The sequence below is a fragment of the Mus caroli genome, unplaced genomic scaffold (genome assembly GCF_978045245.1).
Source record: "Mus caroli unplaced genomic scaffold, Mus_caroli_1 scaffold_5, whole genome shotgun sequence".
Lineage (NCBI taxonomy): Eukaryota > Metazoa > Chordata > Mammalia > Rodentia > Muridae > Mus > Mus caroli.
The window spans coordinates 46748049-46772455 of record NW_028227260.1 but is presented as its reverse complement, the minus strand read 5'-3'; positions in this window follow the sequence as shown (position 1 = coordinate 46772455).

Genomic DNA, 24407 nt, shown 5'->3' with positions numbered 1-24407 from the left:
GGGTAATGGAATATGGAGTGTAAAAATGAATTATAAATAAAATTAAATTTTAAAAAAATTTTAAAAAATCATAGGAGGCTAGAAAGATATCACATTGCTAGAAACACTTATTACTCTTGGAGAGACCACAGGTTTAATTTTCATCACCCACATGATGGCTCATAAATATCTATAACTCCAGCTCCAATGGATCTTCTCTTTTGACTTCTGCAGACATCAAATATTCATGCTGTAGGTATCGAGAAAAAAAAAACACAAGTAATTAATAGAATGTATTTAATTATAATATATATACACACACACATATATATTCATATATATACACACACACATGTTATATGTCATCAATTTTGGTAATGATTATGATAATGGCCTTTGTGGTTTTGGTTTATTGAGAAAAGTGGAAATGTATGAGTGAGGGTACTTATTGTTCATGACACCCTTTTTTCCCTTTGTGAGAAATACCGATCATGACATGGGAGAGGTATAGCATCTCTGGCGGCAGTGTTTTCCCAACTTTGGTGACGTTTTTTACAATTAAATGAAATTATACCCCACATTCTTTTTATTGAATCTATTATTACATGGTTTGCCAAGATGACCTACTATAACGATAAAAATAATGATAATTACATATGTGTGTATATATATATATATATATATATATATATATATATATATGTGTGTGTGTGTGTGTGTGTGTGTGTGTGTGTGTGTGTGTGTGTGTGTGTGTGTATCATAATAGAATGGTCACTTAATTAAGAAAATATGAACCTATAAAGTTGTCTTGGAATTTGGGCAGAACTATGTTCAATTTCTACATTGCTTTTGGTGAGATGGCCATTTTTACTCTATTAAACCTGCAGATCCATGAACATGGGAGATCTTTCCATTTTCTGATAACTTCTTTAATTGCATTCTTCAAACACATGAAGTATTTTTGGTTTGTTTGTTTCTTTGTTTTACTTCTTGTTTTTGTTTTAACAGAGAGTTTTAACTTGCTTGGTCAGTGTTACCCTAACACAATTTATATAATTTGTGGATTTCATGAAGGGTGTTGGTACCCTGAATTCTTTCTCAGTCTACCCACTTGTACTTTGTATACAGCAGAATGCCTACTAATTATTTTTTGAGTTAATCTTATTTCAAGCACTTCATAATGGTATTTACCAGCTGTAGGAATTTTGGCATCACCTATATATAATATAATATCATCTGTAAATAGAGGTATTTTGACTTCATTTCCAATTTGTACCTCCTTTATTGGCTTTAGTTGTCTTATTGGTATATGTACAACCTCAAGTACTATATTGGATAGATATTGGGAAAGTAGACAGTCTTGTATTGTTCTTGATATTTGTGGAATTGTTTTGAATTTTCTCCTTTAATTTGAAGTTGGCTATAGAATTGTTGTAAATTGTCTTTACTATGTTTAGATATGTCCCTTGTATCCCTGATCTCCAATTTTTTAGGAAGTATTGCTGAATCTGTATTGATCAATATCTGGCAGAGCCTCTCGGGAGACAGTTTATCAGGCTCCTATCAGCAAACACTTCTTGGCATCCACAATAGTGTCTGGTTTAGTGACTGTATATGGGATGGATCCCCAGGTGGGGCAGTCTCTGGATGGCGATAGCTTCAGTCTCTGCTCCACACTTTGTCTCCATATTTCCTGCCATGAGTATTTTGTTCCCCAATTCTAAGAAGGACTGGAGAATACACAATTTGTTCTTCTTTTGAGTTTTGTGTGGTCTGTGAGTAGTTATCTTGGGTATTCTGAGCTTTGGGCTAATATCCACTTATCAGTGAGTATACACCATGTGTGCTCTTTTATGAATGATTTACCTCACTCAGGATACTATTTTCTAATTACATCCATTTGCCTAAGAATTTCATGAAGCCATAGTTTTTAATAGCTGAGTAGTACTCCAGTGTGTAAATGTACCACATTTTCTGTATCCATTCCTCCATTGAAGGACATCTGGATTCTTTCCATCTTCTGGCTGTCATAAATAAGGCTGCTATGAACATAGTGGAGCATATGACCTGGTTATAGGTTTGAGCATCTTTTGCGTTTATACCCAGGAGTGTTATAGCTGGGTCCTCATTTTATCCAATTTTCTGAGGAACCTCCAGACTGATTTTCAGCTTTTTTGTACTAGCTTGCAGTCCCACCAACAATGGAGGAGTGTTCCTCTTTCTCCACATTCTTGCCAGCATCTGCTCTCTCCTGAAGTTTTAATCTAAGCCATTCTGTCTGGTGAGAGGCAGAATCTCAGGGTCATTTGATTTGCATTTCTCTGATGACTAAGGATGTTGAACATGCCTTTAAGTGCTTCTCAGCCATTTGATATTCTTCAGTTGAGAGTTCTTTCTTCAGCTCTGTACCCCATTTTTAATGAGATTATTTGTTTCTCTGGAGTCTAACTTCTAAAGTTCTTTTTATATATTGGATATTACTCCTCTATTGTATGTAGGATTGGTAAAGATTTTTCCCAGTTTGTTGGTTGCCATTCTGTCCTAATGATAGTGTGTTTTACTTACAGAAGCTTAGCAATTTTATGAGGTTCAACTTGTCTAGTTTTGATCTTAGAGCACAATTAGAAACATTTCCCCTGTGACCATGTGTCTTTTTCCACTGGAAGGTTTTAGCTCCTTGATAATATGTGTGTGGGTTCATTTCTGATTCTTCAATTTCATTTCATTGATCTACCTGCCTGTCTCTGTGCCATACCATACAGTTTTCACTGCTATTGCTCTATAATACAGCTTGAGGTCAGGGATCCTGACTCGGCCAGAAGTTCTTTTATTGCTGAGAATAGCTTTTGCTATCCTGCGTTTTTTTTTGTTATTCCAAATGAATTTGCAAACTGCTCTTTCTAAATCTATGAAGAATTGAGTTGGAATTTTGGTGTGGATTGGATCTGTAGATTTCTTTCAGTAAAATGACCATTTTTGCTATATTAATCCTTCCAATCCATGAGCATGAGAAATCTTTCTGTCTTCTGAGATCTTCTTTGATTTCTTTCTTCAGAGACTTGAAGTTCTTGTCATACAGATCTTTCACTTGCTTGGTTAAAGTCTCACCAATATATTTTATATTATGTATGACTATTGTAAAGGGTGTCATTTCCCTAATTTCATTATCAGCCTGTTTATCCTTTGAGTATACAAAGGCTATTGATTTGTTTGAGTTAATTTTATATCCAGCCACTTTGTTGAAGTTGTTTATCACATTTAAGAGTTCTCTGGTGGAATTTTGGGGGTCGTTTAAGTGTACTATCATATCATCTGCAAATAGTAATACTTGGACTTCTTTCCAATTTTATCCCGTTGACCCCTTTTCATTGTCTAATTGCTATGGCTTGACTTCAAGTATTATATTGGATAGGTATGGAGAGAATCTAGTCCTTGATTTTACTGGGATTGCTTCAAGTTTCTCTACATTTACTTTGATATTAGCTACTAGTTTGCTGTATATTGCTTTTACTATGTTTAGGTTTGGACCTTGAATTCCTGATCTATCCAAGACTTTTACCATGAAGGGATGTTGGATTTCATCAAATGCTTTCTCAACATATAATGAGATGATAATGTGTTTTTTCTTTGAGTTTGTTTATATAGTGGATTATGTTGGTGAATTTCCATATATTGAGCCATCCCTGTATCCCTGTGATGAAGCCTACTTGATCATGATGGGTGATTGTTTTGGTGTGTTATTGGATTTGGTTTGAAAGAATTTTATTGAATATTTTTGGATCAGTATTCATAAGGGAAATTGGTCTGAAGTTCTCTTACTTTGTTGAGTCTTTGTGTGGTTTAGGTATTAGCATAATTGTTACTTTATAGATGAATTGGGTAGTGTTCTTTCATTTCTTCCTCCAAATGTCTAACAGAGAATGAAAGCATGCTTAATTCCAAAGGTCATCTTATTCCAAGTTGCCATAAATTTTCAAGAATCTTTGTGTTTCTTTGGATACAGCCAAATAGATACTTATTACTTCACAACTACATTTCTCTTGTTGGTTTTGAGACACTATCTCATCATGTAACACAAGGCTTCCTGGAACTTTGACTTGATATATAGACTCAGTTGATATACATTTTATAGTAATCCTCTTGACTGTGTTTTTGGTGTGTCTCACAGTGTAGGCTTCCATACCCAGTGATGTGATTCTTTCAAACTAGTTCATCTTAGTTCTTTAAAAAAATCATCTTATCCTTTGATTTATGATAACTTATTTAAAATTGACCCATTTTCTATCTTCTCTATTGAATCCTTCAGAGCTCTTCTAGACATGGTTTGAGAAACAAAGACACTACACTATGGATTCAAATGCATTTCCAAAATCTGTGTGAACTAGGTCAGATCTAGTTTTATTTGTTTCAAAGCATTGGCTTTGAAGGTACACTTTTCTTTTTCTGGCAAACAAAAGGAAAAAGATATATTTTCTTGCCAAAAATAACACTCACTCACACAAATATTTGTCAAGGGAAAAAATTCCAAAGAATGTGTGCTTAGCTGTCTATTCAGGGATTCTGATGAACATTAAATTTGAAAAGAAAGGGAAATGGATTTGGAATAAGAGTCATCTGAGATTTTTGGATTTGAATTCTGCATACAACCCTCAATTCTCAAAAACTGTAACAATCCTTTCAGTTTCATTATGTAAAACCACGTCAATTATCATCTACATTTATGAAAACTAGGTTGCACCTGTATATGATGAAGCAGGTAACTCCTTTGTTTGCACTCCACACTATCTTATAGCTGTCTTTATGGAAATCACTATTGAGAAACAGTTTATCTTCTTTCTTCTAACACCAGCACCAATGCCCTGACACAGATCACAGGCTTTCCTCTAAAATAGGTCAGCCATATTAATGCTGTTCTATTCCAGCAGCTTTCAATTTGGGAAACAATTCACAAAACCTGGGGGAGATCTAAAAATTAAAAACTTCCAAACAATTAAATCAAAATGTGTGGGGTAGGGACTAGGTATTGAGTTTATGAATCTTCCCACATGAATATATTTTGCAGAATAGAAAACCAATAATCCATTTGACTAGAAGCTTGAGATTTCAAGCAAATATTTTGAACTGCTATTATCACATGATTATTTAAGTTTAAATTAACATTAGAGATCAATCTTCAATGAACATATAAAACATCACCATGCAGAAACCCCAGTACAGTACACTGAGAAGTCTGAGAATATTTCATAACTAATCCATTATCTTTTTTTTGTTTGTTTGTTTTTTTGAGACAGGGTTTCTCTGTATAGCCCTGCCTGTCCTGGAACTCACTCTATAGGAGCAGGCTGACTTTGACCTCAGAAATCTTCCTGTCTCTGCCTCCCAAGTGCTGGGATTAAAGGTCCATTATCTTAGAAGTAATAATTTATAGAGGAAGTGATTCTGGAAAATATTGCATTCATTAAAGCCTTGAAGTAAAAAAAAAAAGGTTTTAGCCAATGAAGATATTTTTTAAAGTGTCAACAGTCTAAGGAATGGTGGAAATCATGAAAAGCACAGTGCTTGATACGTTTCTTTTCTCTTTTTTTTTTCTTTAACTCTATGTTTCATTAGTGAATCTTATAGACTACTACATAAATCTGCAGTAGATCCTGGCTATGAGGACCCAGATACTCATATTTTTGACAAGCACCATGATGATTCTGAAACTTGACCTTTACCTAAAAAGCAAGTTGGATATTATATCAATGGGGGAGATAGTAAGGATCTCTTTACCTTGCCTCTCATTTTCTCTTCTAGACAGAAGGACACACAGCCCCTCCATCAGTATTTGCTGCCCCCTTGTGGAATGACTTGAAAATTATACTTTTGATTCCCTTTCAGTTGCTGTAGGACTAATTGTTTATGCAAATTTCGAACTGGCATACAGGCAAGGTCAATAAAATTGCAGAGTTAATTGAGATAATTGAGATATCTCACTTTTGGCTTTTTTATATTTCTGTTAATATTAATTTATTTTAGGTACATTCAGGAAATGTGATTCCACTACCATCGTTGATCAATTATTCAAGGACATTATTATTTAGGAGTGAATTTTTTGTGTGTTGGACAATAATTTACTGGAAGTGGAGTTTTTGAAATATTAACACTGCTGAAGCTTTCAGGGTGGTAGCTTGATGAAACAAATACTGCAGGTAGGGTGTTTAGTTCATTGGAATCATTAAGACATACAGAATAGTAAGCAAGGAATGAAATCATGGTAAAATTTACAACAAAGATTAGACAGAATCTATGACTTATTAATATAAGGAATGCTAGAGAAAGCAATAGGCTGTCTCTCATGGTTAAACCACTGCTTATTTCCAGATCCTTTGGCTAAAGCACTAATTAGCCCTGCAAAGATTCACTTAACCTCAACTGTCAGTTCTTTTAGAGACAAAAGAACTTCCTCCATTCTAGTTAGTAACTCCATTCACACATACATAACAATAGTTCTGGCTTTGTAAAGTAAGCCCAGAACACTTGAAGATGGCTACTGAGTTCTTTGCATAGTACAAATGGCAGGTAGTATATTGAGGCATAAATGGGTGGTCAGAAGATGTTACATTTGGAAACTCACAGTCGCCTAAAATTAAGAAGAGACTATTGGAGCTTCAGCCAGTAACATTTGTTGAATTTGGATGCTTACAGTGTGATACGTATATTCGAAATTACTTGCATAGATTAAATAACTCAGCTCTCACACCAATTGTGTGATGTCTTAAATTATATTACCAGCCCTCTTTTATACCATAAGAATATGAGGTACATAGAAAATTTTAGAATTGAGCAAGGATCATTAAAAAATAAGATAGCAGTGGCTTAGCAGTTTACAGCACTGCATGTACTCTTCTTCCAGAGGAGTGGTTTGGTTCCCAGCTCCCACGTCAGGAGGCTCACAACTGCTTGGAACTCCAGTTCTGCAAGATTCTATGCAGGACTCTAAACTCTGAGGTTAATAGGCACACATGTGGTAAATATTTGTACATGTGGGCACTCAGAAATAAGCATAAAATAAAAATACACGAAACATTTCTTCTTGCTTCCTTGTTTTTAGAAAGAAACAATAAATCCAGGATAAAATCTTGTTGTTTTGTTCCACTGTTCCATTACCTTCAAAACCTCAAAGCAAAAAAAAAAAAAAAAGAAAAAAAAAGAAAAAAGTGGTTTATCTGACATGAATATGAAGGTGGTTCAAAACATAAGTTTAAAGCTTTGCTCGACCATTGTTCTGAGGGGAGACTTGGAGCCAAAAACAACTTGCTATACATGTGTGTGTGCGAGTGCATGTGCCTGTGACTGTGTGTATGTGTGTGCATGTGTGTGTGTGTGCGTGTGTGTGTGTGTGTGTGTGTGTGTGTGTGTGTGTGTGTGTGTAAAAAGTGTTCAGTCCCATTTGGAATAACAAAAATCCTAGGATTGCAAAAACTATTCTCAACAATAAAAGAATGTCTGGTGGAATCACCATGCCTGACCTCAAGCTGTACTACAGAGCAATTGTGATAAAAACTGCATGGTACTGGTATAGCAACAGACAGATCAATGGAATAGAATTGAAGACCCAGAAATGAACCAACACACCTATGGTCACTTGATCTTTGTCAAGGGAGCTAAAACCATCCAGTGGAAAAAAAGACAGCATTTTCAACAAATGGTGCTGGCACAACTGGTGGTTATCATGTAGAAGAATTCAAATTGATCCATTCTTATTTCCTTGTACAAAGCTCAAGTCTAATTGGATCAAGGAACTCCACATAAAACCAGAGACACTGAAAATTATAGAGGAGAAAGTGGGTAAAAGCCTCGAAGATATGAGCACAGGGGGAAATTCCTGAACAGAACACCAATGGCTTGTGCTATAAGATCAAGAATCGACAAATGGGACCTTATAAAATTGCAAAGCTTCTGTAAGGCGAAAGACACTGTCAATAAGACAAAAAGACCACCAACAGATTGGGAAAGGATCTTAACCAATCCTAAATCTGATAGGAGAATAATATACAATATATACAAAGAACTCAAGAAGCTGGACTCCAGAAAATTAAATAACACTATTAAAAAATGGGGTACAGAGGTAAACAAAGAATTCTCAATTTAGGAATACCAACTGGCTGAGAAGCACCTGAAAAAATGTTAAAAATCCCTAATCATCAGGAAAATGAGAATCAAAACAACCCTGAGATTCCACCTCATACCAGTCAGAATGGCTAAGATCAAAAATTCAGGTGACAGCAGATGCCGGCGAGGATGTGGAGAAAGAGGTACAATCCTCCACTGTTGGGATTGCAAGCTGGTACAACCACTGTGGAAATCAGTTTGGTGGTTCCTCAGAAAATTGGACATAGTACTACCGGAAGATCCAGCAATACCTCTCCTGGGCATATACCCAGAGGGTGTTCCAACTTGCTATAAGGACACATGCGCTACTATGTTCATAGCAGCCTTATTTATAATAGTCAGAAGCTGGAAAGAACCCAGATGCCCCTCAACAGAGGAATGGATACAGAAAATGTAGTACATTTATATAATGGAGTTCTACTCAGCTATTAAATTAAAAACAATGAATTTATGAAATTCTTAGACAAATGGATGGATCTGGAGGATATCATCCTGAGTGAGTAACCCAATCACAAAAGAGCACACATGATATGCACTCAATGATAAGCAGATATTAGCCCCAAAACTTAGAATACCTAAGATACAATTTGCAAAACATATGAAACTCAAAAGGAAGGAAGACGGAAATGAGTATACTTTGTTCCTTCTTTGAATGGGAAGCAAAATACCGATGGAAGGAGTTACAGAGACAATATTTAGAGCAGAGCCCGATGGAATGACCATCCACAGACTTCCTCACTTGGGAATCCACCCCATAAACAACCACCAAACCCAGACACTAAGCAGATGCCAAAAAGAGCCTGCTGACAGGAGCCTTATATAGCTGTCTCCTGCGAGGTTCTGCCAGTGCCTGTCAAATACAGAAGTGTATGCTCACATTTATCCATTGGACAGAGCACCAGGTCCCCAATAAAGGAGCCAGAGAAATACTCAGGGTGCTAAAGAGGACTGAAGCCCCATAGAAGGAACATCAATATGAACTAACCAGTACCCTCAGATCTCCTTGGAACTATACCACCAATCAAAGAAAACACATGGTGGAACTTGTTGCTCCAGTTATATTTGTTGCAGAGGATGGCCTAGTTGGTCAGCAATGGGAGGAGAGGCCCTTGGTCCTGTGAAGGCTCTATGCCCCAGTATAGGGGAATGCCAGGACCAAGAATGGGAGTGGTTGTGTTGGGGAGCAGGAGGAATGTGGAGGGTATAGGAGATTTTCAGAGGTGAAACTAAGAAAGTGGATAACATTTGAAATGTAAATAAAGAAAATAATAAAAAGAAAAAACACAAACAAACAAACAAACAAAAAACAACAACAAAAAAGTTCAGTCCCAATAATCCCTATAATGGTATCTGTATGTAGAAAAAACTGCATGAAAAAGAGATAAGGAAAATGTCATTAACATCTTTCTGAGAAATTAAAGTAATAGGACCAACAGTGTGAAATGCTTCGGCTTTGATGTAAAATTATTTGTCCATGAAGAAAGGAGAGAATATATGAATTAATTACAGTATCTTACAGTAAATTATTAAAAGCAGACTGTAGCTGAAGTCTATTCATATGACATTTCTTCTTATTTGGAATGTCTAAGAAATTACCTTAAGGAAGATCATTTTCATGAGTTGTTGGTACGATAAAAATGAATACTTTTAGAATTTCTTTTGAATTGGGAAATGCATATAAACCCAGACAAGTACACTTCTCACCCCTTATCAAAAAAAGTATTGTTACTACAACAGATTGATACTGTTACAGAGATCTACAACTAGTCAAAATGCAAAAAAAAAAAAAATATGTGAACACGGAATGAACAACACCAATTAAACGAAATGCAAAACATCCTCTACATCTAAGGCTCAGAGAAAGTAATGGAAGAGAGGGCAGAAAGATTGTTAGAGCCAGACCCAGGATATCTGCTCCTAGATGGTTTACTAGACACCTATGAAATTGCAATGATTTGCTTGCCTGAAAGGAGCAATTTTTTTAAAAAAGAAGTTTTCTATTAATTTCAGAAATGTATATCAAAATCATTTGAATAGCACAGCACTCCCAACTTGTTAATAATTTTATTGCCCTAGTGACTAATGAAAGTAACATTTATAATCATTCTAGATATTATTTTCCTTTATATAAGTATCTATATTAGACATTTTAATGCAGTAAATATATGATCTTTCAAATCCCCTACCACTTTTAATTTTCATCAACACCAAATTCTTCTTGAAAGTAAAATAATCCTAGGAAATCTGGCAGTAGGGTCTTTGAGTTGTTAGCCATACACCATCCCTACTCTGGTCTTCTCTTCTCCACCGTAAAGGAAGCTTTGGTGTCATTGACTTCATGTATAACCGAGTTAATTGTAAAATGATACATTCTTTTTTATTTGAATGTCTGATAAATACCATCTTTCCAGGAAAACACAGACTTATTTTTATATTAATGGAAATTTTATAAATTTCTAGTACAGTATAAAGTATTGTTCCTTTAAGTTAATGATAATAATTTCTAAAATACTTAGGGACTAATTCTATATAACAATATTTAGCACCAATAATTCTTTAATACTTGAAAAACAAAAATAAAGAATGTTGTACATTTATGCCCTCCGTTAAAAGGAAATTACATCATTACTCAAGGTCATGCCAAAAGTAGAAGTTGAACCCAGTAAATTAAGCTGTGTAATCTACACTGTTACTGTTTGTAACATAGAACACCTTCTATGAAGGGACATGAAAAAAGACTTGGAAATAATAGGGATATGTAAGTTAGGATTTTGCTTTTGACCTTTCATAAATAATAAGCTTTTTTCATCTTCAACAAATGTGTTTTCTCACAATGTAATATGGCTGTGTTTCCAGATAGAGCTGACCTCTGCTATTATCTATACATAATTCTGAGCCTTCTGAACATTATGATGTGACCCGGCACTAAGTATCTACAAGGACATCATTTAGGTTCTTAGTTCTTTAATGAACCTATACTTTTTCTTACTTTTGCTAAGCTGATGGGAGTCACACGACTCCATAGGGCTCCAAGTTAAAATTCTGTTTTACATACTCATTAGAATGCAATAAATTGTAATAGTACTAAAATCTAAATGCTATGAAGACAAGGTCACCTTTCCAGACATTTTTCAGTCTATCTCTGATTAAATGTGTGACAGACCATGAATATCCCTATACTGTGATGCTTAATTTCTTACAGTCATCAGAGCTATAAGAAAGCTGTTTTGTGTCTTAGCAAAATAGAAGATAACAGCAAGAACTTAGACAATAATAATGGTTAAAGAAAAGAACGATGGACAATGTTTCTGTTGCTAAGGATGATCATTTTTAACATGTACTTTTGAAGCTCAACCTGAATATACATTAAGAAAAGTTCACTTCAAATAAAATATTAAAACTAGAGTTCTCAGATAATAAGATAGTTTCTAAATTCTATTTTTGAGAAAAAATAGAGTAACAAATCGGAAAAATGGTAATATGAACGTTCTTGTTTAAAGGCACTTTCAGTGTATATATAGAACACTTTCTAAATTTTGTTTATTTCTCTATATTCATCATCTTGCACTGAGCCTATCTTAAAGTTATCAAGTAGTCATTTTGTCTTAATAATGCAGAAAACTTTATTGGCTGTGCTTTTATGCCTGCAGGCTTCTCCCTTTAAACTCCTTCCAAATTCTTCTTTTCTTTCTAATTCTTATGCAGCAGATTCACCTGACCTCTCCTTAACTGTTACTAGGACAAATTTGAAAGATAAATCTCATTTACTAAGATTTCTCAGTAATAAAGAAATATTAATATCTTAACCTCCTTAAAACTAATGGATTATTAAAAAACAATAATAACAACAACAACAACAAAAACAACAACATCAACAACAACAAAACTGTGTTCTACCTAAAGGTGTCTTTAAACTAGTAACTATTGTAAATTTCTGCTTGGCAAATAATGCCTTTAAAGCAGACAAGAAATTAATGACCCAAGAAATACATAAAAGACTTTCATTAAAGAACTAGCTGCATATGTATCAGAAGATGGCCTGGTTGGCCATCAGTGGAAAGTGAGGCCCATTGGTCGTGCAGACCTTATATACCTCAGTACAGGGGAACGCCAGGGCCAAGAGGTGGGAGTGGGTGAGTGGGTGAGTGGGTGGGGGAGTGGGTGGGGAAGGCTGTGGGGGACTTTTGGGATAGCATTGAAAATGTAAATGAAATAAATACCTAATTAACAAACAAAAACAAAAACAAGATTAAAAAAAAAGAACATAGTAGTAACAGACAAGTTGTTTTCAAGAGTCCTTAAGAATGATTGGCAAAGGCGGGTGGTGGTGGCAAATGCCTTTAATTCCAGAATTTGGGAGGCAGAGGAAGGTGGATTTCTGCGTTCAAGGCCAGCCTGGTCTATAGAGTGAGCTACAGGACAGCCAGGGCTACACAGAGAAACCCCGTCTCGAAAAAAATAAGCCAGGCGTGGTGGCGCACGTCTTTAATCCCAGCACTCGGGAGGCAGAGGCAGGCGGATTTCTGAGTTTGAGGCCAGCCTGGTCTACAAGACAACCAGGGCTATACAGAGAAACCCTGTCTCAAAAAAAAAAAAAAAAAAAAAAAAAAACTAACTAAATAAATAAATAAAATTTTAAAATTAATAAAAAAAGAATGATTGGCAAATGAGTTGTTACATAATTGAGAATTACTATTTCCTTTTATTTACTTGTATTTATTTATCATTTTATTTGTTTACATTTCAAATGGTATCCCCATTCCTGGACTCCCCTCCATGCCCCCCCCAACTCCCCTCCCCTTGACCTATAAGAGAGTGCTCCCCCAAGTACCCACCTAAATAAACACCTTCATCAATATTGGTGTTCTGTTTTATATTCCACTGTTAATGAGAAATGGCAGGGCACCTTGAGATTTTTCTCTTGCTATGTAAATGATATTTTTTGTCAGGGTACTTATAATTCTCATTCTTTGACCTTGAAGTTCAATCATTTTATGAGTCTCTATTTTTTATTCTGCACAATTTATCAGAACTCATCTCTGTATCATGCTTGAGTACCATTCTGAAGTGAGCAAGTTTGTGTTATTTCAGATTTTTTTATTATATTATCTCTTTAAACCTCAGCAGACATCTGTTCTCCCTTTCAAAGATAGTAATCATTATTTGTCAATGCCCTATTTGATTTTTACTGAGTCAAGTTCTAGATCTGTTCCTGATCGACTTTATCTAATTTCTACAACCTTTGTGAGCCAACCAGAAAATATGGCTAATAATAGCATCTGCTTCATTGCTATGTTGTAAAGATTTAAAAATATCATTTTGAGGCATTTCATGACATTCATTATAAACAAGTAGTATCAAAGATTTAAGGCACAAAATTGAGATACTAGGATATTTATTGTATTTGTCAAGGTAGAATATATGAATTTTATTTTGAAAAATATCTCAGACATCCCCTTACACAACATATTTTGCAATATCACAAAAAATAGTATGGTCAATCAAAAATAAAGTCAGATTTTCAAACTATGTTAGTTTGTCTTTAAGTAAATTTTCTTTTAAAGTACTCTTCCTTAACATTGCATCCTAAATTCATTTCCTTATTGTTTTGTGGGTTCTTTTGAGGCCCTGGGATTAAACACTTGGAAGGAGATTCAAATGTCTTAATACACAGAGACAGTGAACATTGTTACTCACATCTAGTCACATGAGACTAAGTTGAGGGGACAGATCTAGAAGCTTGTAAAAAACAACAACAACAACAACAACAACAACAACAACAACAAAAACTGTATTAGTGAACCCCAGAGCACAGATGCATAATTTAGATGGTATTTCAAACCCAGGATCAAATTAATCTAGATAGTTGCAGCACTGTGTAGTCCTAACAGAGTTAGAATTTGTATGTTTTGTTCACTTCTTTCAACAGTGTCTGAAGTAATTGTGCCTGTGGTTGAACAGTTACAAATCTACTGTTCAATGAAGAACATCTCACTGAGCTTGAATTAAGTTATTGTGTGAAAGGTTGTCAATAGTTTGGTGAATCTTAACTGGGTAAATTCACAGATAGTGGTTGTGGAAGGAAGCCTATGAGCAGAGCCACTCACAAATTAATTTTTAAGGAACGGTTTCAAGTTAATGCATGGAGTGAAACAGAGAACTGTTTCAATAACTAGATGCAGTTTTGGCTTTGTTTGTTTGTTTGGTTGGTTGGTTGGTTGGTTTCCCTTGTATTCCTTTATTGCTTCCACAGACTCCATTTCTTGTAACTAATGTCATTCTTCCTTTTTCCCTTTCTTCTTTTGTTTGCTCCTGGTGTTACTAAGGATTGAAGTTGAAGCTGTTCTGAGTAAAATATTTCTCTTGTCTCTGCTGATTAAAATTCTTATAATGACTGACCACATATACACATACAGATGAGAGACAGAGACACAGAGAGACAGAAATGGGAGAGTTAGAGAAGGAGACAGAGACAGAAAAATACTGTAAGATTCATAAGAACATGGAAGCTATCAAATATATTAAATATATTCAGCCCTGTATTCTTAATTTACATCATAGTGTCTGACATGTACAGTACATAAGGTTTTAGTGGATGAGTGAGTAAATAATTAAGCAGGGACTCCTTTCACCATGGAGATTTTTGTGTAATTTTTTTTAACTTTAATTGTTCTCTATTTTTGAATAAATTTGTAACGTTACAAATAAAATTACTTTTCTTCTTAAAATAATTGACACATTAGAGATTTCTTTATCCAAAAGATATCATTTGAGCCAGGCGGTGGTGGCACATGGCTTCAATCCCAGCACTTGGGAGGCAGAGGCAGGCGGATTTCTGAGTTCGAAGCCAGCCAGAGCTACACAGAGAAACCCTGTCTCAAAAAAAAAAAAAAAAAAGATATAATTTGAATGCTCTCTTATATAATATAACCAACAAGTACTTGGAGCTTGATTAAATTTAATGAACTTATGATAAAGTTTGACCACAGTTCCCATAAAACCAAAGCCAAATACCATGCTATGACTGAGAGAATAATCCATGCAGCAGAAATGAGTTGAATCTGTAAAACAGGGAGGTAGTAAAAACTAGACCAAAGATACTTCATGTAAAAGCTGTTACAATTACAGAATGCTAACAGTTGCTAAACCTTACAGGAAACTTAGAAAGTTCTGTTCACTGGGTTATACTCAGCCCAAGAAGGAGCAAAGCATTCATTCATGGAATGTACTTCTTCCGCTGTCAAAGCTTAGAGTAAGAAACATTAGCTCTCCTGTACTTGCAGCTAGCATTTATGTAAACAGTGAGCAATTTTCCATCATGACTTTTGCTGCTATGCCAGAGATGCCCTGGGGCAGGACACAAGAGGCATTTAAAACGGGGTTAACTTGAGGTGTTGTCAGGTCTCACATGTATCAAGAAGGTCAGTATCCTTTTGGAACTGGCTGCTGCAAATATGACTAAAATAAGAAGACAGGATGAGAGATTTTAAGTGGAACATTAAGGATGTTTCATGTTAACAGCAACTATTCACCTATAAATATTCTTTGAATAGTGTGTTTTGGAAAGCAATAATTATTCTCCTGTTGAGAAATCTTTGGATAGTATTCAGTCTCTGAATTTTGTAGCTATTTCTAAGCCACATACAGTTTAATGTGGTTTTTTTTGTCATAAGAAAAGCTGAAAGACTGAACTACAAGATAATAATTAAAACATACTAAAGAAAAAATATGAAAACAAACTAAATAGGATAAATCCAAATTTAAAGGCAATAAGGACTCACTGCTTTCTGGAATTTAGACATCCCAGAGTGCTTTAAAAATAAAGTTGGATCTACTAATGTGTGAAATTAAATCCATAAGAACAACAACTTGATTCTTATTTTTCCTGATAGAAACATTTACAAGCTTTACACTTGTAAGGCCAAACATTGCCAAAAATAATAACTAGTCTAACTAATAACTAATAAAGAAAATGTGCCTGACCATTGATACCAGATATAATGTTTAGAGTGGATATGCTCAGGAATTCATTTATTATTTAGAATCAAATCCTGATGAGTCATAATTAAACTGTTTTCTTTAAGTTAGTGTGATGGCCATAAACATGATTTTAAATAATGATGTCAAGACAGGTACTAGAGCATAGAGATACTTTTATTTTTCATTTTCCTACTCCATACGTCCTTCAAGTGGCATTCAAAATGTGAGAAAGGAGCATCACATTTGGCTGAGATCCAATATGTCATGTTATACTTCAAGGAAAACACAAGTGTATGTGGACAGTGACTACTTTCACAGTAGAACTTACTCATGAATTAGTCAATTAGCTGAAGACCAATTTCTATTATAAGCTGAATACTGACAATACATGCCCAAGGGATGTGGCAGAAAACATATACTCAGGATGCTACTGAGCCTGAGGTTTCATTAACTACTATTCACCTATAAATATTCTTTGAATAGTGTGTTTTGGAAAGCAATAATTATTCTCCTGTTGAGAAATCTTTGGATAGTATTCAGTCTCTGACTACTAGGTTGGATCCCCAAACAGATGTATATTTCTCTCTTGTGTTTACACTCAAATCAAGTATGTGACACAGAATAATTTTGTGTTCATATATTTTTAGCATACTCTATATATGGCAATTGATTCCCCCAATGTCACTGTGATTTCCCCCCCCACTTAATAAAAGAAATCTGTAAGTGCTCTCTACTTCTCACCATTCCATTTAAGGAATTAAAATAGGAAAAAAAAAAAAGTTGCCTCCAAAAAAATTTGTAAGAAACGGAGAACCAGGTAAAAGAATCTTCCATTGAGGTTTAAGAGATTTCCTAAACAATATAGCCTATTGCAATTTTTCTTGGTTTCTTGTCCAAGTTGAAGGAAAGGCCCTATAGGGAAAGGGGCTATATCAGACACAAGGCTTGCAAGAATCAAGTGGGAATTAACTTGGAAAAAGCCTCATGCATGAGGACCAGCTCTCATAAAATGGGAGGATGCTATTCAAGCTGCCTAGGGGAAAAAAATCAATCAATAGTCTTACCCAGCTATAAAACCTATGAACCACAATGGTGTCTGGCCTGGCAACATATGCTCAATGCTGCAATCGTCTTGCTATTTTCTTATTTAAAATAAAATTTGTCTTAATAAATTGAAGGCTTCTGGGAGCCTACCCAAGCACTGGTTTTCTCTGGAAAGAAGCCAAGGTTAGAGCACAAGCAGGGGCAAAACTTGGTTTTGTGAGACAGAATAAAGTTTGCTTATTATTGAATAACATTTGTTTACCTGTCCTTATAAGTTAAACTACAGGCTTTGGGTGAATAATACCCAACTGTTACATAGCAGGGGTTTGTTCAGTTCCCCACAGGTCTTTTGTGTCCTTAGGCCCAAGGCTGAGAGTTCATTTACTCTTTGTCATCTAGAGAAAAGCACAGAAAGAAGCACTCGTACACAATGACATATACATAGATATACATACATTCATACATATACTCATACACAAACTTTTTTTCTTTATTTTTTTGGTTTGAGACAGAGTTTCTCTGTGTAGCCCTGACTGTCCTGGAATTCACTCTGTAGACCAGGCTGGTCTCGAACTCAGAAATCTGCCTTCCTCTGCCTCACTAGTACTGGGATTAATATATATATATATGATGGAAGGAGCAAATGTCCTTACCTACAAACTCCATAGAGCTAGTGCCAGCATAAAAAGAAATCATTCATTCTGAATGAAACATAAGCTCCAACCTTTATTTCTCAGAGAAGGAAAAAAGTTCAACCTTTTTATTTCTGTTAGTAGAAAAGCTTCCAATGTAAACGCTCCAAAGTAAAAAGAAGTAGTCACAGTGTAAGAATGATCCTTCCTGCTCTCTCTGCTTTGCTCTTTCTGCTGTGTTCTCTATACTCTTTCTGCTTCTTCTTTTCTCCTCCTCTCTCTTCTCAACTCTATTTTGTATTCATTGTTCCTAGTTCTTATATTTTTTTTCAGAAAAATAGATCACATGGTATTCCAAGTGTCTATTTTTCAAAAGTTTACAAGTTCAAACACAAATTCAAAGCATCAAGTGAATAAGGAGTTACAACAGAGATGTTTACATATGTTTCCTTTAAGACTAACCTAATTAAACATTCATTATCTGCCACTACCTTCATAGGTCATTAAGAGTTTAAAAGAGTAATTATTATGTCTAAGTTATCACTGTTTTGTCAGGAAGCAAATCATCTGCCTACTGACTCATTTGATTTGAAGCTTTGTATGGATAAATCAGAAAATATTTTATCTTCTGTCCTTATACCTACAGCAAATTTTTCATCTCTTTTACTACCTTTAGTTATAAGATAATAGTTTTATAGCCAGCCTGAAGGAAATGTTTGATCATAAATCTGCTACATGTTTGCAGTTAGATTGTGAAACATGAAGGTTCCCAGAGACCTAATTGCAGTTTTTATATTACAGAAGGATCAAAACTACTTGTATAAATTTAGAAATTCTGTAGAGTCATTATTAGGAATTATGAAATCACCAATTTGTCCACATAACATTGCTAGCAAAGAGTACATCTCTATTGAATTGTAGAAAAATCTGTCCACTAAGTTGGTCTCATCCTCAGGAAGTATTATACTAATATAATACTGACAAGAAAGGCACATTACCTGTTAAAAGCCATACTGAGATGAAGTCTCTTGGAACTTGCTGCTTATAATTCACCTATGGAAGACCATGCAAAACCAGTTGGTAATCTTCAGGAATGTCACTTGCTAGTCTTTATCCTATTGGAGATAGCTCTTGGCAGAAGTTCTTCTCAAAGGAGTAAATTTATACCTGTTTTTTAAACCTTGTCAAATACTCAGGTTTAGAGAAGTTATTGACATTAGAGGATTTAAGGGAGAAAAGGAAAAAAAAACAAAATTATATAATCATATTAAATGTTCAAAATATAAGAAAAATAATTTTAGAAAAATAGATGCTTGTGTATTCTACCATATCATATGCAAATAGTGATAACTTAATTTCTTCTTTGCCAATTTGTATGCCCTTAATCTCCTTTTGTTGTCTTATTGTTCTAGCTCTCATTTTGAGGACTATATTGAATAGATATGGGGCAAATAGACATCCTTGTCTTGTCCCTGATTTTAGTGCGATTGCTTCAAATATCTCTCCACTTAATTAGGAGAGGACCTTGAATTCCTGATCTCTACAATCAGAATGGCTAAGATAAAAAAAAAAAAAAAAAAACCCTCAGGTTACAGTACATGTTGGCAAGCAAGTGGACAAAGATGAATCCACCTCCATTACTGGTTTACTGGTTGGATTGAAAAATTATACAACCAGTCGGGAAATCAATCTGGAGTTTCCTCACAAAACTGGAGAAGGTGTACCTGAATACCTAGCCATACCATTCTTGCACATATGTCCAAAAATGCCCGAAATGCCACAGGGGCACATGTTCCACTATGTTCATAATGAATTTATTTATGATAGCCAGAAGCTGGAAACAACCCAGAGGCCCAAAAAGCAGGCAAGAGTCAGATGCAAATATTAGTACCCACATAGTGAACAGAAGCTACTGATCCCTGTGGTTGAATTGGGCAAAAGCTGGATGAAGTTGAGAAGGAGGGTAGCCACATAGGAAGACTAGACATTTCAACTGACCTGGACCCCTAAGATCTCTCATAACTGAGCCACCAATCAGGAAGCATATACAAGCTGATATGAGACCCCTGACACATACAGCAGAGGACTGCTGGGTCTGGCCTCAGTGAGAGATCCAGCACCAAGTCTGAGAGATTTGAGGACCCAGGGAGAGGGCAGGTCTGATGGGGTGGGAGTTTTGGGGACATGCTCTTCAGTACTGGGGTGGGGGTGGATGTATGTGATGGGGAGTGGTTGGCAGACAAGGAGGGGGATGAAGACTTGACTATAAAAAGGGATTAAAGAATAAAAAAATAGAAAATTAAAGTTAAAAAAACCTCTCCCCCAACCTTAAAAAATACAGAAGCAAAGCTGAATTCCTACCTAGAATTTTTCCCGAATTTCTTTCGTTCTTCAAATTATACTTTACTCTTCTGATAGAAAAAGAATGTGCTTTTCCCCTTCATATAAATTCATATAATTGTTTCCCCTCATTTAAAACTGTTTTGGTTATAACCTGTGCATCTACACAAATAGCATCTATAGCAAATTTTGAAAATGTGATGTTCACCTCTGAGATAGCATACCCCATTCCCCCACTTTGTGAAGTTAGTCATTTGAAATAAATGCAAATAGAAGTCCCATGAATATGTGAATATGTGCTTATTTAATTCTACACTACAAGCATAATTGACCATTCCCTCATTTCCCCTCATAGGGATTAACTGCTAGGCTATGCTAGACTAGTAGTCTTTTTGTGACTAGATGATATGATGGGGAACTAGAAAGTGTTTCCTTAGGATTTGAACTCTACCACTGAGACACCCAAGCAGATATAACTCTCCATTCTGCTCCCTTCTAAGAATTATTAAAATAAGCATTCTTTCTTTATATTTGAAGAGAATTACAGTACTATCAGTGTCAAATAAACACACTACAATCATCCTGTCAGTACTGTCTCAGTGAGTGACTGAAACAAAAGCCAGAAAAAAATTCACTGCCTTATGTTGCTTCACATCTTCCTTTACCCTTTTTCTTCTTTTATTCTTTGCTCTTAAATCCATGGCTTGCCCTCTCATATAAAATGATAGCACATTAATCTCAGGATTTACTTACACAGAACTAGGACTAAGACAAAAGGTACAAATAAATGCAGTCCATACAAAAGTACACAAAAATAATGTCTGTTCTCTGAACCTTCATTTGCAACCATCAATACTATTCACAATCTGAGAATACAAGCCTGTATATTGAATAGTGTATAATGCTATGTATCATTATCCTTTTATTAAAAAGTGTATAATCCATCATACCTTTCTCCAAGTAAACTTTTACAAATATATCAACTCATATTGTTCTAAATATGAGTCTCTTTATGTCTTCTTGTTCTTGTACTTAAAAAATACCCTCAAATTACCATAAGAGAAGGCTCACTCCAGTCACACATAAACCTCTATGAGTTTCCTCATCCTCATGGATTTGTGAGGCCCAATGTACATTTTCTTCAGTGACACTTCACTCCATGTCTTTCTATTTCCCATAAAAATGTTTCCACACTCCACTATTCCATTTGCAGAAAACATTCTTTTAATGTGTATGAATCATCATCTAATCATGTCAATTTATAACTACGATTTGGAATTTTTAAAAATAGTTTCCTTCCTCTTTTTTTTTTTTTTACATAGTTAGCTATGCTCACAGCTGTGGGTATATCTGTTTTGAAAAGTATCTGCTGAAAGCTTTACAATGGCAGTACAGTTTAAAGTAGGTAAGGCATAGTGCTTACACAGCAAACCAAATCACCAAGCAAAATAAAATTATAACTATAATTTTCTGTAGAATAATACTTTTACAAGAATATAAAACCTTGGCCATAAAACAGCTGGTTTCTACATTACTTGCTGTTTCCATGTGATTCATTTAATTCTGCATTTGAGTTATGTACTACATGATCTCAACAAGTTTCAGAATATTAGTATAATTCAGTTTCTATTTTCTAATATAAGGTACACATGCACAGCAAAATGTGAAGAAATGTAGAACTCAAGTAACTTGCATTTTCTATGATTAGAATAATGAAACATTAATACATACTGAAAAAATTTGAGCATTCTTTCATATCCTAAGCTTTATCCATAAAAAACTACAGTCAAATTCATAGAGCTTCCTAACTAGGATTAGAGGAAAAGATTATATGATATCTATAGTACCTTATTAAAACAAAATGAAGTTTTCAGTCAGAGTTGTTGAGTGTTCGAACTTTTGTCAGGTGAAGAAAGAAACAAGGCTTTGAGCTTCTTGAAAGAAAAAATTATATATGCATGAAGTATTGATTTATCCTTCTTGATCCAAGTCTCCCAGAAAGCTGACATTATATAATGCATCTCTATTTGTTCATAATGCATTAAAGGGCATCCTAAATTTTTTTCTCATACCTGAACAGATTTTGAAATGAAGGTATCTCCAAGCATATACTTTCTTTTAAAAGCTTCTTGTTTTCCTTTCACACTAATTTCAATGTTACAATATGTTAATGGTCATCAAACACTCCTCTCACTTTCTCTAAAACCAAAATTAAGTATATTGTGATGATTTGTATATATTTGGCACAGAGAGTGGCAATATTTGGAGGTGTAAACTTTTTGGAATAAGTGTTTCATTGTGGGTGTGGGCTTTAATACCCCAGTCCTAACTTCCTGGAAGTCAGTCTTTTCCTAGCAGCTTTCAAATGAAGATGTAGATCTCTCAGTTCTGCCTGCACCATATCTGCTGGATGGTGCTATGTTCCCACCTTGATGAAAATGGACTTATCCTCTGAACCTACAGGTTCAAGCCTGCCCCAATTAAATGTTATCCATATAATTGTGGCCTGGGTAAAGGTGTTTGTTCACAGTATTACAACCCCAACTAAGACAGACGTTCACCAAAAGATTCTGGTTTCTCTTTTTGAGCCATACCTATCTTTTTTAGTTTGAATTTTACTGCTGTGAACAGATACCATGACCAAGGCATCTCTGATAAAAAACAACATTGAATTGAGGATGGGTTACAGGTTCAGAGGATCAGTCCATTATCTTCAAGGTGGGACTATGGTAGCATCCAGGCATGCAAGAAGAAGGCAGGCTAGAAGAAGTCCAGGAAGCTAGGAAGAGGATATTAATGCCCAAGCACACCGAGACACTTTTGCTCCAAGGCTACACCGCCTAATAGTGCCACTCCCTGGGACAAATACATATAAACAATCACAGATATGCAATGGAACTTCCATAATACTGGGTTTTAACAGTTTATCATATCTATATCATCACATAAAAAGGTATAGAATAATGAGAAGACAGACTGGTAAGACATTTCGGTCAATAACATGTTTGCTGTATGTGCATAAAGATCAGATTCTGGATACCGCAAACCCTTGTAATGCTTTGTATAATGGTGCAGATCTGGTATACTTATAAGTAAATGGGAGACAGATAGAAGTAAATTCTCAGAAAGTCGTGAGCCACTAACCTGATTTTTATGCTAATATATAATCAAATACCATGCTTCCAACACAGTAGAAGCTAAAGATGAAGACCTAAAATTGACCCCTGATTTCTTCACATGAACCATGACACACAATTGTCTGCACTTACAAAAACAATTTTACATATACAAACATATTTATACATATATAAACATTTATACATATATAAACACATGCATATGAATTTGCATATCCATGCTCCCCAAATGAGAGTACTTTGGCTAAAATCAAATGCCAATATCCTTTAAGTAAAGATCATAAGAAGTTACCTTGAAAATGTATCTGCTTCAGAGATGAACACATTAAACAATATATAGAAGATTCTCTACGTTTAAGAAAATTCATTATGATTAGCAATTCACAAGCCAATTACATTCCAGCAAAGGGGATCAAATGAATCAGCACTACTCATTTGATATTGCAAAGAGAAATTATTATAATGTCAATAAGTATTGGAGACATTTGGTCATGTTTCATAGCAGCTGGGCATATGCTCTTCTGCACCTTACATAAAATTCTTCATTATATACTTAGTTTTAGAGCATTATAAATCTCTATAGATATGCATTTGTGAAATGTGTTACATTCCTGGAGCTCGTGTAAAATGACACTGACTCAATTTGTATAAACATTTGGTTTTTATACTGTCAGATTTTGAAGAAAATAAACAAGATAATGATTCTGGAAGAACATGTTTAGAGTAAAATTAACTACAACTATTGTTCTCAGGACGGCTTAATAGTAAGCAGATAAAAAAATGCACATGAATTTTATAATGCACATGAAACTAAATCATAGAAGAAACAGCTTATAATTTTCCAGGAAAATAGATGTGATAACTAGTTTTTGTAATATAGAAAATTCTTTTATTTCCTATTACAAGTATATTGAATGAATTCTTGGAACTCACAGTATTTTTTCCATTTCTATTTCTCTTTGGTAAATAATCTCATGTGTCATTGAAATGGAATGTAATAATTTTATATGTGTGATATGAAATGTTTCTATCACTTCAAACTCTTGACATTTGTTTTCTGTCACAGAACCATTATAAATCATATGGCTTTTTAAAAATATGCAGAAAACTATAATTAACTATAATCAATATGCTATGATAT